The 16,156-nt window shown below is 39.7% G+C and overlaps 1 protein-coding gene across 1 annotated transcript in view; it reads left to right on the forward strand.

Moving 5' to 3' along the window:
• LOC139688147 (lysyl oxidase homolog 2-like) overlaps positions 1-16,156 on the forward strand; it is a 239,666-nt gene that overhangs the window by 96,088 nt on the left and 127,422 nt on the right. The window lies entirely within an intron of this gene.

The raw sequence follows: 16,156 nt of genomic DNA on the forward strand, positions 1-16,156 counted from the left end.
TTGAACACGCGTGAAAAAATGGAACCCAGCCACATGGCATTGCAACCGATTAAAATATTCACTTTTAATATTATTTCGTATGTAAGATAATATGTTTAAATGAGTCATTTTATTCCAGCTTGTATTACTCTATATCAAATGAATTAAGTGAATCGTTAAGGAACATAAAAGTTATTTAAAAAATCTCCTGGGTAAAAACGCAAACAGCAAATATAAACTTGCCAACGCAGTTCGAAATTATAATAATTCCACAAGAATAAAAATGTTCATTTGTTATTTGGCTATCTGTCGCTTTTTGATATTCTTTTGGTGTAGTTAAGGTTGATTCGGTTTGCTAGGTTTTTAAATCCTTTTTTGTTGCTTAGTTTAATTTTATCATACCAAATATTCAATAATATAAATAAATATTTTTATTCCATTTATAATGTATCCCAATAAAGGAACCATCATTTTACGTCGCGGTAAAAGAGTTTGCGCAAGGTTGCCAATTCATATAGCGGTATCAGCGTCAATAAGCTTGAGCTAACCCAATATTTAAAATTTATTTGCGTTGTATTTAAAAAATTATGTCAACGGATATGGCTACTGTGGCATTTTTTTCATCCAAATGTATGTCAATATGCTCCCCGTTCGTATACTCGGTGTGAAATTTTTATCAGATGTATTGTTTTATCCTTTAATTGATTCCTTCATAAGAGCCCGTACAAAATTGGTTATTTTCAATTGAACAAAATGGAGAACGAATTTATAAAGTTGGTCTAAAACACGCTAAAGGAAAGGCTATTGTTTCGATTACCTTTTTACTTAGTTTGGGAAAACTGACATTCAATTGCCATAACGCACGATCCTCATAAACACAATACGAAAATCTTGAACGATAATTCGAGCCTCTAAAGGTCGGCGTCCGTTGGCGGTTATTAATGAACAAAACGAGAAACTTTTTCAGGTTTAAGGGGAAAATATGTCCTGATCAAAGCCAAGAGTATATTGAAAGTAGTAGTAGTTTTACGGGAGACGACCGAATGCTGAAGTCATTCGCGCCATCAGGGATGGACAAGAAAAGGATGAAGGGTGGAGAGGAACCCGCCGTCGGCATTAGCCTACTGTTATCGAAAGGTGCCAAGGGGTCCGCAGTTTGGCGTTCCATCCGACGGACGTCGTACTCACTCAAAGTGCTCTCCACAAAGCACCTCAAGTAGAGATCGGGATACCACTGAAAGACATCTCTCTCCTCCATTATTCGAACCCGGGTCCTCTCGGTGGGAAACCGGCAAGTTAGCCACCGAACTATCCCGATCCCCGAATATATTTAAAGAATCTTTTTAAAGCTGCTAACGATTTCCAGAAAAGTTACACACCAATGTATTCGCATGCGTAGGAAAAAGTTATAATCCCAGCTCAAATTTTGAAGAACCTTCTCAAAGGTTGAATAATATGTTTCGAAAGGTCATACACACAATTTTGTTTTTCAATTGGTTGCGGAACGACGATGAAGATGTATGACTCCTGCACTGTGGAAAATTAGAAGAAAAAAAACCTGCCTAGTGACGTCGATTAAGCACGGGAAAACGGGAAAAAAATTACTGGATTGTATTATTCTCCTCACCACTGAAATCTGCTGGCAGCTGGATACCCCATGCGGTTGAAAGGGATTTGATGGCTCCAATGGTTTCCCTTCGTCCCCTCAAGTGCCCGTCGAATAAAAGCTGGAGGGAAATCCATCCCCCCACTCTACACCAAACCACCCTCTCATTCCTCCCCTTGCGTCTTTTTCGAAACTCACTACCCTTTCGGAATATCTTACACTCTGGCTTTTCTCCTCTTAACTCCCTTACGCTCGCGGACATTCATGCCTTATTCATGAAACTGTATCTTTTCGTTTTTTTTTGACGTTTCTGTCACTCCCTCGGGAAAGTGGCTGTCTTTCCCACCCGTCTAAAGCTGACGAGAGATGACTCCATTTCGGAATGCACAGGGTTTCTCAATGCGTTCCTCAGTCACCAAAACCCTATCTGGAGACCCTGAACCGGAGAAACCTTGTAAAATACCCCAAGGTGACAGCGGATATTCTCAAACCCAAACTCATATTGGATTGATTGCTTTTCATACTGAGTTCATGATGCACGAATAACAGTGGCAAGTCTAGCCTCGTTTTGCAAAAAAATTAAACTAACTAAAAGGATTTTGTTAATATCTTAGTTCTAGTTTAATCTGCTGCAGGTTAACGGATTATTTTTAGGAAGATTACAATATTTTCCTCTCAATATTATTAGTCACCATTATTTTGAGTATTGTCATAGAGAGAGACGAATAAAATATAATGAAATCGTTGTCGCAGTCACATTCTCTCATCACTAAAATAACTTTATTGGAGGTGTGTTCATGACGTGTATTGTACGTCTAACTACAAGTTTTCTTAGGTTACGTTTGCCTCCGAACAATCCAACTTGCTTGAATAGATCATGGCATACAATTCAATACTTGCTTCATCCTATATTTAAGAGGAATAACAAATCAAAAGTTCAAGGCATTCGCCATTTTCATCCTCTGGGGTTACTTATGGTAATAATAGCAATATTAATTCCTGATATAAATATCCAAAAACAAACAAAACATCAAGGGCTTTTGCTAGCGATGCCAAAGAGGTTTTTAGGTAATAAATAAATATTTCTTTGATTACGCAACCAGTTATGCTACAATATCAGAGGTAGAAAAACCATTACGCAGGTGTTTGGATGGATGGCTGTACTTATTTTCACTCGGTAGTTCGGATCCATCGCGATTTAGCTGGAAAATATCACTTCAAAAAGATTCATTCTTTTGGAATCGAACGATTGAGTAAATCCTTCCATCTCTATTCTTTTGGCAGTAAGACATTTGGGATGTTTAACGTACGAGATCCGAGAATCCGTATTGGGTTCCGCCCCCCCCCCCGCCCCTACCCAATTCCATGGCAGGCCGGGGGGCCGAGCTTTCGCTGATAACCGCAACTGCCAGAGAGGTAAAAGGTTCCCAGGCGAGCTTGGAGTGAAATCCGGCCAGAAAGGTTTTCCCGATAGACACTCGTGGACCGGACTAAAGGATAATCTCGGATTAGTCCTGTGGGTCATGGACCGTAGAGTTTGGTGAGGGTGGCTGTGCCTTAGGTTTATATTTGAATAAATGGAATCATTACTTATGCTCCGTCGACAATGAATTTCATTACTCCTTCGAACAAGGAAAAAGGGGAAAAGTCAGCGGAAGTTTTCTAAATAAAAAATCAAAGATGAGGCTGAATTAAACTGGGGAAAGATATGGAAATTTGAATAGCTGTATTGATTTTTTCTTTTTCCTGCAGTAAATACATAAGGTGTCGCACTATTTTCTCTGTTCCTTGCTCCAAGGGGGAGGGGGGGAAGTGATGATAATTCGGAAGCAAATTATCGGTAGTCCGGAAATATATGAGTAATTTTTACGCTCGCATTGCTGTTCGGAGACCATCGCCAATTAAATGGTCTACTTATCACGAAAACACGCATTCAAGGGGGAATTCCATCTCAAATTCAAGCTTCATAAACTGGCGCCAATTAAGGGAGTAGTCTCGCAGTTGCGTGAATTGGTGTGGCGAGGCATATGGGGAGGGCTGAATGGAAGCCGTCTCGAGATGACGACCAGGACCCCGGAAAATTAAGAGCGAGCGAACAGGTATGACATTTGAAACGGTTGAAGACCCAGAATTTAGGGGATAATAATATAATTCCGCCACTTTGAACCAAGATGAGAAGTGTTACATTGATGACGGATTTGAGGAAACGCGCTGATGTAGACAATTTCTGCGGAATGGTGAATATTTTTTTACTGATATTTATACGGTAAATATTTTCCTCCAAATTTCGCTCAAGAAATTTTGGGCGTAAAAACTAAAGCACACTCGTAATTGGCGTCATGAGAACAAACATTTTCAACTTGATCGACTCAAAAGATTAATTTTCCTTCGAACCTCTCGTTAACAACCTGCCTGGAATATTTATCGGATATATAATTCCATTGTATGGAATTATCCAATCAGAATTCACATTTGGACAACAAGGGCAGCGATTTGCAACTGTTGAAATGGCGATTCATGGCGGTTCTGTTGGTTATTCTCAAATTGTAACGTTGTTGGTTAGCGTAAGGACACCTCCAAATTAAACAGATCATTTATAGATTGTTGTCGGCGGCGTATTGACTCGCAATTTTATGGAAAGCGCGAACTATAAATACGTGAAATTGATTATTTTCGTAAAATTGTCATTCCCCACGAAGTTCCCTTTCGTGAACGGCTAACTTGAATAGTTTAAACCAGATGGAACATGAAAATAATAGCAAAAATTAAAGATTTTACACAAAAAATATTCCCATTCTTGCAATGGCCAAAGCAGTGAGTATTAATACCAAAGGTTCTTTTCAATAAATCAAAATGTGATAATAACACACAAAACAATTGAACATTTACAAATGCCTGATTCAAGTTTTAGAGTACTCGTATGATTTCTAGGAACCCACTACGACCATGATATCATGTACAATTTTTCCTGTCAATATTACTGTGTATCGTGTGAAATGGGGCACGACCATTACCACTGGTAAATTTTAATTCGTAAACAAAACAACTTGGAACTCCCATTCATCTCAAACAAAAATACAAACTTTGATATTTCAATATTCCTGAATTTTTAGAAGCGTATGCTAAATCGTGATGTTCTGGAGCTCTTCGTTGATATTTAAACGTAAGCTATCATACAGAGAGGTATGAGGAGATTCTTTTAGTGTGATGAGAGTTACTCGATGCCATTTTCATTGTACTAATAAGAAGGTATATATGGTCTGCCCATTGGTTTTATGGATTGATTAAAAATGGATGTATTTTTGCAGAAAATTAATGATGAACGCTAGCCACTCTACGAGTATCAGTGGTTTTAACTGATTACAATGGATCTACTCGGAATCTCCTAACAAGTGAGAATGCCATAAAAAGACACTTATTCGGAGATAAATCTGCGCTGTGTTGAAAAGGGAACACTCCATTCACACGTGTGAAAAGAATTTTTAACAAAACCAAAGTAGGCTAGACAAAACCTGTGCCATTTCTAAGAACAAGAATTCCCATGAAGGAACTAGTTATATTAAAACATAAAACACATTCAGATAAAAAATACAGAAAGTTTTACCTTTGTATCTTTGAAAAAAACCAACCTACTTAGAAACCATTGTGGTAGGGTTTGGTTGTTTGTAACTGGCTGCAATGTTAGCAACATTCGAATGAATAAAACATGCGTAAAATATATTTTATGAATGATATTACTAGAAATTTTACAAGTTTGTAAATTATCCGAACTCCATGAAGTGACTAAGAAATCGAAGCTATGAGAATTAGTGGAAAATCAATCGATTACTTGGAGAAAAATTAATTAGGAGCATAAGAACCGCGAAAACCAGATGAATCAAGGTGCTAAAGTTTTTGATTTTGATGCTGCTATTTGATAGTCTCTATCGGTGCAGTCTCTACATGTTGGCATTTATTTTTACCAAGATGCACGGTAATCAGATTGAAGATTGGATTAACAAGTAAGGGTAGATCTCAACTTGAATTAATTCCTATGGCATGTGATGTTTGGACCTTAAGAGTAAAAGTCTTCTATTAGTATGACGCCTGCGGTTTCCCAAGTAATATTAGTATACAAAAGATGACAGAGCTGGGATATTTCTAGAGGGTTGTCGAAAGTAACCAGCCGGGATCCAGACCCGGAGTCTGTATGCCCACAGGCAAGCGCTCTAGTAACTGTGCTACCTCACCTTCTACGTGGTAATTAAAAATAGTATTTAAAATTGGATTGAATTTGCTACGGTGGCATCTCAGTCAGTTTGCACTGTAAGCAATCCATTGGATTGTATACCTGTGTTAGATTCAAATGGTCAAAAGGAAATGATTCCCATCGTGGTTTTCGCTGATAAAAAGTTTTGATCCCCGAGTTCAATGGTACTCATCATAGAAGAAACTATTCATAGAAATAGAGGATATTAATTCAGCATTAATCAAAAACTGACGGACGCGCGATTGATTACAATATTGTTCTTCCTTTCTTAATTATCAACTGACGAAGAGTTGACCACGAGCGCTACTTGAGTAGGAAATTCCGGGAGATGATCTTAAAAGCAAAATCACGTGAGTAGTTTCATTAAACGCACAATTATTATTTCTCATAAACTCTCTCACTGGTTGACAGTTGAATCTTAAATAAAAACTTAACTGCAGAGAAAATGAGACGTTGACTAAGTAGCGCTCAAAAACCCCTCTGCATTCCTCCATAAGCGCTCAGACTTAAAACGACAACAATTTTGCTACACAAACAACCCGTTGAGGCGGACGTCAGGATTTAGTCCGAGTCCAAATGCAGGTGGACGCTTTAGGACATCAACACATTATCTAAGTGATACGAGTTGCTAGGCACCGAAAATTAGAAAAGAAACCGAATGGTGGCTAAGGGAAAACGAACTGGCCAATATAACGTAAATACGTGAATTTCGTACGCCGTAAAGGTTTATTTCGAGGTGAGCTTCAACTTAACCTCTCCAAACCAACCTGAGGATTGATCAATGTGAAGTCTACAACAATCGTCTCACTGATTTAGAACGGGAGTAGTAGACCTAGAGTCGGTCGGTATTTAGGTGATTTGTAAGACTTTTGTTTAATAATCCTAGAGTTCCTCGAGGAATATGGAAGAGTTTGAACCGCTGATCGACACCGTTTTAGAGAGCGAGACCAAGAGTACCTGAGCTTCACACTGCTACTCCGCGGTGGCTGGACGAGACCATTCATTTCGTATTCTACCCTTGGAGTGGGTGGGTGAAATTCGTCCCGATCTATCCGGCCAGCTCCTTCGCTCAGAAAATTCACCCGCGGTCGGGGGATTCTCGATCCCGAACCAAGATTTCAACGAGGATCCGCCCATCCCCATTTTGCACGAGAGAAAACCTGAGAAAGATACCTAACAATTCACATCCCCCGGCGGAGGTGAATGACGACCCGATGTGGAGGGGACGAACACGAGCTGCACCCTCCCATTCCCCCCTTCCCTTTGAGCGTGGGAGAGGGCGTGTTGGGATGGAGGAGGTGACGGGAATGAAGAGGATTTTTCGCAGATGGAAGAGGGAGGGGAAAAGATGGAGAAATAAATGAAGGGCGTGTAAAAGAGGCTTTTGTGGGGCTTTAAGAGGGAGAGTTTAGGGAGTGGGGGGGGGGCAGAGGGGGACGAAATCGCGGTCTGAAACATTCCCTTCCCGGACGGGGGTCGTAATGGACGCGTCCCCACTCCACACAAAGTGCTCTCAAGAACGCCAGCGTCTCCCGGGTGCAATAAATGGCCACCCCTCCCCTCTCCTGTCTCTCCACCCATAACCCCTCACTCCTCCTCCATTGATATGCCGCCTCCACCGACCACTCAGGCCCCCGCATCCGTCTTCGGATCACCCTCATCCCCACGCCTCTGCGACCACTCCCCCTTCCCCTGCCACGTCCCACACTCTTCCAACTTCCTCTCGCCCCCCGCGTCTCAAGCTTCCTAAATTCCGATCCCCGAAAAATTCCATTCTTTCTTATTCTCTCTCTAACTCCCCAGCTCTCTAATTACTCATAGCTGACCATAAAAGGAACCCCCGGTCCCCTCCCACCTCTCCCGGTTGGTCCCCCCCCCCTAAGGTACTGCTCCGTGTTCTCCATTCTGAGATACCGTCGCGTGATCGTAAGGAGGGATAAATTTTGGCCTAAATGTACCCAAATCCATACTTTTTCTCTTTACTTCATTTTATGTACGAATACACATTGAAATGCTGAATAGTCTCTTTCTACGTGTCGTTTGACAAAAATCACATAGCGAAGTGACAGAAATGTTGCCACGAAGTTAGTGAAATGGAATCCTGCCATCGGCGTTATGCTCGTATACAAAAACTCAACGTCAAACGAGATATTTCATCTTCCTCATAAGATTTCGATCTCAGGGCAGGCAAACTTAACGGTTATTCTTCCTTACCGCCCTTTTCCTTCATGTTTCAACCAATGCGCATTGAACTGCTGACTCGTCGTCGTTTCCGTGATGGACTGAATCTTACCCGTTGGGCGACTGAAATTCTAAATGTAGGAAAAATGCGTAGAGTAAATCGCGAAAATTATTTGCTATCATTTAAAATCATAGCAGTAGACTAGCCAGCCCAAGGACTAATGCCGTATGACTAACGAAATGACTAACGAAGCCTGTCCAGAAAGTTACGTTTTTATTTTATTTTTATTTATTTATTTTATTTTAAAACATTGTTCACATATAGCAGTAGCGCCATTTTATAGTGAAAAATATAAAAAACATGAAAGAGGACAAAAGACAATAACAACATAACTATAACAACGAGAACCAAGCATGGACCGGGGAAAATTTTAATTTACTGAAAGGTGGGATAAAGCTTGGGTGGTGAAGTTGTTGCATGATAAGTTAAAGGGGTCGACAGTGAGAGGGAGTGAATTTAGAAGGGAGGAGTAAATTGGGAGATTTTGAAATAAAAATATGAACCTAGTAACAAGACAAAGTTTAACAAGGTATACGTTTGAAAGGCATGTTCTTAAACTATTTTTCTACATAATCGCCATTCAAATGCGGCATATAGCTTTGCGATAAACAGGATTTTCAAATCCATCTCTGAAGAAATCTACCGCCCTACATTTTAACCCCCTGTTTACACCAGCATTCAATTCTACGTCACTGTCAAAGCGCTGAGTTGCCAGCCACGTCTAGAAAGACATCCCTAATCGTAAATCGGCGTTTTTCACGAATTGTTTCGTTGATTTTTCACCGTCAGTTCATTTGCCACAAGGTTAGGCCGACCACTGCGGTCCTCGTCGTGAACATTGGTGCGGCCAGTTTTAAATGAGTGCACCACTGCCTCACTCGCCTTTACTCATTATTCCACCTCTGTATATTTCACAAAGTTTCCTTTCAATTTCAAGTGGATTGTGGTTTTTTTCAGTAAAAACCTAATCACAAATCGCACTTTATAGCTCGCGAGATTTTCTGTTGCAGCTCACATTTTAACTGTTCGTATTGGTCGAAGTAGAAAAATCACAGTCTGCAATATACCACAGCAGGACTGGGTGCAAGGACGTTTAGGCATCAAGGTGGTGGCTTTAGCCTTACCCACCGCCACGCTAGGCCGAAACGTAAGTTACTTTCTGGTCAGCCCTCGTATAATAACACATTCTCCTTACCATACCATTTATAAATGTCAGCGACAGAAGAAATGATTGAAACTTCAATCACGGAAACATCAATTGATCGTCATTTTAAATACATTTTCAATGTTGTATACGATAAAATGACTAAAGGAGTCCAAGAACAATTGTGGCTAGCAACGAACGCTCTAAAAAGTCGACAGGAATACATAAAATTTCTGAAATTTTGCAAAATTCAGATGCAAATTTTTGATTCAAAATTCAATTGAGATACAAACACATACACACTGAAGAGGACTGCTTGGCAGTCGAAACACTTGTGTCAGCTTCTGGGCACTCCCTTTACCCTTCCACCAAGTGCGAGTCACAGTACTAACGTCGGAAGAAATTCCACGGTAGACCTGTGAGTGAGTGAGTGAGTTTTGCTAGGGTTAAGGCGTCTTCGCATACCCAAGCAAGTGAGTGATTGGCGGGCCACTGCCGCAGAGGGAAACCTCTCGTAAGCCCTGATAGAGTGGGAGTGTATGCGACTAGCAAGGATCACTGCTGCTTAGTACATCAAAGCTAGAGAGTGCGTGATTATTTTGCCTTTATTATTATACGTGTGACTGACGGGCCACTGGCGCAGAGGGAACCTCTCCTAAGCCCTGATTGAAGGTGAGTGCCTGTGACTAGCAAGGATCAATGCTATATAGTACATCCGAGCTATAGAGCGCGTGATCATTTTTCGTTTATTATATTTCTTAATTTTATTTCAATACGTGTGATTGGTGGGCCCCTGACGCAGAGGGAAACCTCTCGTAAGCCCTGATAGAGTGAGAGTGTATGCGACTAGCAAGGATCACTGCTGCATAGTACATCCAAGCTAGAGAATGCGTGATTAATTTTCACTTTTTTAGTATTCAAAAAAATTAATTTTTTTCCCCCTCCATTTCATTGTTCTAACCGTTTGCGGTATTTAAATATTTCAATTATTTTCAGTTTTTTACTATATTTATTGTTAGTCTTATTTTCAGTTAATTATTTAATTTTATAATTTTTATCGATTTACTGTTTCTATTTTCTCCAATATCCCCCACCCATCCTTTGCCCATTTATAAGAGTACGGCTGGGGTGAACTCTTCCCATTATATTTATACGGCCGTAGTTACCGTTCGCTTTGTATATTGTATACATATGTATATACTTTATAGACGCACTCTATATATATATTAGAAATATATGCAACGTGCGACGGTCTATTTTCCGAGTTCCAGCCGACTTAGGAGCCCACCATTATGTCATGTTTTGTATGTGCTCTCTCTAGCTAAGAGTTATTGAACATTTCACCTTAAAACTCTGCCTTTTGCGGTCACTCCGCCGTTACTCCCGCGGTTATATCTCTCCTAGGCTCGGGGTCTCAATATGCGTCTGGCGCCATCTGGTTTTCCTACAGGCACATTCAGAATTACAGAGACATGTCTTTTATCAAACTCCAGGGACAGTGGCCGCTGCAATGCATGAGCAATATTCATGTGGCTGTTTCCATCCTGGAAATCACCAACGAGGCCATTTTGATGGATTTTAGCATATATTTTGAAAATCTATCACGCGGATTTTATATTGATAACGAAAATTTTAAATGATTTTCGACAGACGTTATCTGGATTCCTATTGATATTCTTTGACCTCATTAATATCTGAAGGCAACGTATTTTTGGCGAGTTTAGGAATAGGCTGAAAAAGTAGGTGGGAGAAATAAATATTGAAAGGCTGCGTTATACCAATGGCCGTGATAGAAGGGAAACGCCGTGTAAGGAAGGACGGGGGAAGGAATCGAAGAGGCTTTTTCGACATAAAGAAGGTTACGAAGATGTGAACGAGCGAGAAACTCTCCTCTCGTGATACGTTGACACGAGAAGTCTTCAGCTGAATGAATCATATTTTAGCTTTGAAGAAAGAAGTCAAAGCTTCAGACAGTCAAAATATCTGAAGTTTCTGAGATTTTCCTGTCCTAAAAGATTTAGATACTCCATTATTAACGAATTAACATCTAATGGGCGATGAACATTCCTTCCATGACATTTTGGTAAAACTCGAAAGAATAATATATTGTATGTGTGTATATGTGTATCCCAATTCTCCCCATACGCCTCTCCTTGTTTAGCCATATGTGAACAAAACCAAGCGTGTGAATTCCCAAAAAGCATTTGGATTTCCATCCCCGACGTATGGTGGGGCTACCTGGACCACGGTGGCGGGGGGATGGGCATAATCGATAAGTCAATACTCCGATGTCTCCGTGAGAATGAGCCGAACTGGTCCTGAGCGTATTGTCTGCACGGGACATTTCGCCGAAGCATGGCTCACAATGATTGCGGTAGATGGGGGACTTGTTGAAAGATGTTTATTTTTTTACTCTTCCGCGTATTTAGCCACTCCTTTTCGACGCGTGGTCGATGTACTTTATTCTTTTTCAATGACAAAGTTTTCCGCGATGACGATTATTATCTTCGATCATGGTTCAGAAAGAGTTAGTATCCTAGAATTCACTGAAATGAAGGGTCACTGACATTGGAAGGTCAGGTCTTGGGAGGAATGGTAAGGCTCCAATCAGACGCTTAACTTTGGCAGATATAAGCATTAGCACGATTTCCCACTATAATATTTTCCGGGCTTCCATTAGAAAATCTATGCACACCTATTTAATACGGTCTAAGTATTCTTCTTATAGGAAGATACCTAGTAAAGGTATGCATTTTAAGGTCCCTAAAGCGACACTATCTTCCATGTATCGAGAGAGCTTTATTGTGATTGCCTTCTTCACATCTTCGTAATTTCTACCTACTTAAATGCTGTCTAAAAAACTTACTACTCTCCCTACCTACTCTCTTCCTTCCTCTTCCCCGCGTACCCAACCTATACCTTTCTATCGCTGCCCTTAAGAAACCTCTACCTTACAAAATCTCCGTTATGTACGCTCATAAGTTGTAATTAAAAGTTGTTGGAAATCAAAAAATTCTTTGTGAACATTATATCAGTATTAGTAAATAAATAATTTTAAGAACCTCTTGGGACAGAATTTAATATAAGGAAACAATAGTAGGACCAAAAATCATCTCAAATAGCCTACTTGTAAATTACCTGATGTAAATTATGTAAATATAAATTTTATAACGAATGTAATTTTATCCTGATTTAAAAATTAAATGTGAATTACCTGTAAATTTGTTGATGCTGACAGGTACGAGTATTTGGACACTGAGTTTTGAAACCATAAGCGACCTCTAGAGGTTAAAGGGGATTTAAAAACAGGCATTCATTCACTTTTAGTCGATAGAAGTAGAGGTTACATCTATAGTTGATCAAATTTCCAGGAACCATAGGAGGGATGCGTTGAGGAGAAGATAAATCATTGGAAAATGAACTAAGGAGGACGCCAATAAATAAACACTGATGTCAGCATTACAGGAGCGAGACAATTAAAAGAAGGCTAAACTATTCATCCAAGATGTAGGGAAGCCCAAGATTTGGACGGAAATGGTAAGGGTATTCGGAGAGGGATTTAGAAGTATTTAGAAAGCGGGGGAAATGGAGGAGGCGTGGCCGGGGTTTTAATTAAAGACGTAAAAAAATGATGGAATAAAAGCTTTGATGTGGAGCTTGGGTTTGAATGGCTCCGAAATCCAGTCTTTGGGGAAGGAAAATGAGCGAAGGTTGAAGGCTTTTGACGTTCGGGTGCCGAGGAGGAGGTAGAAAACGGTATGGACGAATAGAAAGTGTAGCAAAAAAATATTGGGCGTCATAGGAAAAGGAATTTGTTGGAGCGTTTCGTTTGAAATAGAAAAAAAGAATAGGGGTGAAATTGTTAAATAAGAAGCATTTACGAGTTGCGTTCAAGTTTTAAGGTAATAAAATTTTTTCTCAGGATTCAGTGTAAATAGAAAAAAAAAACCGGTAGACCTTAAAAACACGTGTGTACTATATAAACACCAAACATAGATGGCTGCACCGTACATTGTACAGGGTTTGCATAGTTACCGCTAGTGTGAGAATCGTTTCCAAGAATAAAAATGGCGTTAATTAATACAAGAATTTGCACCAGAATGGTGAGCAACCATCCGTTTTATCTAATTGTGTGGTAGAACACCAATGGAAATCCATTGTCAGTTGAGAAAGACGCGTGGTGTTGGTGTCATGGATATGAAAATTGCGGGATCGTAAGTGCTACGATCAAATGATGACCAAATGCCGTGTGACCCAGGAAGTCTAGGCCACGGACCAGCCGGTTTTTTCAATGGGCAAAAGAAAACACTACGGAAGCGTTCTCCGCGACTATGGAATCATGGCGTCGTCATTGTGAAACATGTGCCTACGAAGTTTCAACTTTCTCGCATTAGTCGATCGTCAGAAAAAAATTAGTTCCTAGAATTTGAGCGCACCTCAGGACTTAGCGAGGAGGAATCAAAAGCATGAGGAGCTGAAGAAGGAAATAGGAAATGAGTAACCTATTTAAGATGTTCGGAAGCAATTAATGTTTTCTGAGACCAATCAAAACGCGCCTACAATCGGTAGGCTCCCTGTAATAAAAATACAAGATACAGTAACTGATAAAGAAGGAATTCTTTTCCTCATTGATGGCGAGTGGCCAATCCCTTTTTACGACTATCGCACGACGCAGATTTAAAAGGACTGAATTTTATGTTCCTTAGCGCGTTGCATAAATTGCAAAGGGAATTGAACTTTATTTCTTCAACTATTTACAAGATTGAAAGATTGACAAAAGGCCAAATAATAAACAAATGGCGCTGGTGCAATAAAATATAAGGGGGGGGGGGCAAAGGTTTAGAAATTGTAGGATTGAGGAAATGGAGTAGCCATGCTTAAAATAACTTCGGACAAAAGAGAGAAAGGCAATTTCTCTGTTTACCCTTTCCACTATTCCCGAGCCTTTATTTGGCCTCTGCTCTTGCTGGGCCCGCATTGTCGCCACCCCGCCGCAAGGTTAAAAAGATAGGGTTTCCGGGTTAAGTCCGGAAATTGGGGAGCGCAATCAATCAATTTCCCCAGGGACTGATTCACTAAACGTTAAACTCAATACCAAGAAAAACCGATTACTTGTTTGGAAAGAGATTGAAAATGTAAAGACTACACTTAGCTTTGTTTGATTTTCTGGAAGATTTCAGCGTACAATTCAAGCCTAGGGTATTTCAGAAAGTAGTCACGTCAAGTAGTGGATAGTGTTTCTGGCATTCAAAAACCCCTTCCGCGAAAACATAAGCTTTGAGGATTCCCATGAAATTCATAGCACGTTGACTACCATGTATCAAAGGTAAATTCAGGAGATTAAATTTAGATAATAATTGACTGACGCGATGCGTGCAAAGTTAACTGATCTGAATATATAATCCTACATTATTCCCGATAGAAGTCATTATAGAGACCAAATATGCTATTAATCTTACGACGCCACCATCAAATAGGAATGAATTACATTAAAAACTTGTTTTAAAGACAATATTGTAAGCGAATACTACGTAGAAAATTTTATTTAACTTACACGTACTTCATGTAATTGAAAATTAGTAAGTCGCACAGAAGTTCAAGAAAAATAATTAATGCAATTATCTTCACTGCGGAAATAATTGGGTCAGAAGTTGCGTATTACTCTTCTTCAATTGTAAAAGAAGTTTATCAATGAAAAGTATTGGTCGACAAGAACATTGGATGTTTTTGGAGCTTGATGATGAAACGGTATATGGTGTTGTATGTTGAGGTTACGTGATGGCAGAAAAGAACCCTTAAGGGATTCGCTTCGCAAGTGAAAAATAAGAAGTTTCTTTTGCAGCTATCCAGACTGGAAATTTATGACAACAAATCGGAGAATGAAGCAGTCAAAAATATTTTTATTGAGGTTATCATTCCTTGCATATCCTCCGCGCGGGCAATAACGTTCAGAAGTAACCAAGAATTCAATTTTCATTCCGAATACGAAGTGTACTTTCCCCAAAGCCAATCTTCGCAAAGGTGCTGCTTCTTCATATGAACGAACAGCCATGCATACAAATACCCTCGCAACTCCATGAGTTGCACACATATCATAAAACTTCCTCGACACAAAGGTCATCATAAGTAGAAGAGCGTGATGTAAATTTTTATTACATTAAATATGATTTATTTTTTTATTTATCAACTATATTTTCATTTTGACTGGTTAAGAATTAGATCAATTTCAATTTTTTCCATATTACAAACAGTGGATAAAAATGATTCATAATGGCGAACAAAATCACTGTATCGCGAAGAGCTCAGAATTCGGCATCCCTTTCCGAAAACGGCTCGACACGACTAACTGAGGCTTAAACTCCAGTCGATTGAGAATATATGACCTGTAAAGACTAGTTATTTCCTAACGGATTGCGATAAATCTTGTGGTTTAAATTCCTTCTGGTGAAATAAGTACCAAATAAGAGCTCCCTCCTTGACCCCTGCATGAATGACAAACGAGTGAACGTGACTGGTATTTCGGAAGAATTAAGATAGTAGCCCACTGAGTCTCGAAGAGAGAAAGCAAGGCTGGAACTATCAGCAAGGCATAAAACAAACGACTTTACTAGTGGCACCGGGGGAAATATTAAAGAGCCAAATTGCACCGATAGATTCGGACTACGGGATAAAATAAGATGAATAGGTACAAGCACTGACACATTCAACTACTCTTTCTTCCTTCGCACGATATATGTGTAATCGTAAAAACATCAAACATAATCACTCCTATTTTTTTAAATTCAAGAGCAAAGTGTATAACTTTACTTGAATACACCCATTACTACAAAATGTAGATAGGCAGGTAGGTGTATAAGTGAACCTGTGTTTATGTATGTGCGAATATGATTTTATTTTTACGTGGAAGTGAATATTCATACATTAAAGTCTGGTGTC

This window comes from Hetaerina americana, unplaced genomic scaffold, assembly GCF_022747635.1.
Source record: "Hetaerina americana unplaced genomic scaffold, ioHetAmer1.1.p SCAF_2, whole genome shotgun sequence".
NCBI lineage: Eukaryota > Metazoa > Arthropoda > Insecta > Odonata > Calopterygidae > Hetaerina > Hetaerina americana.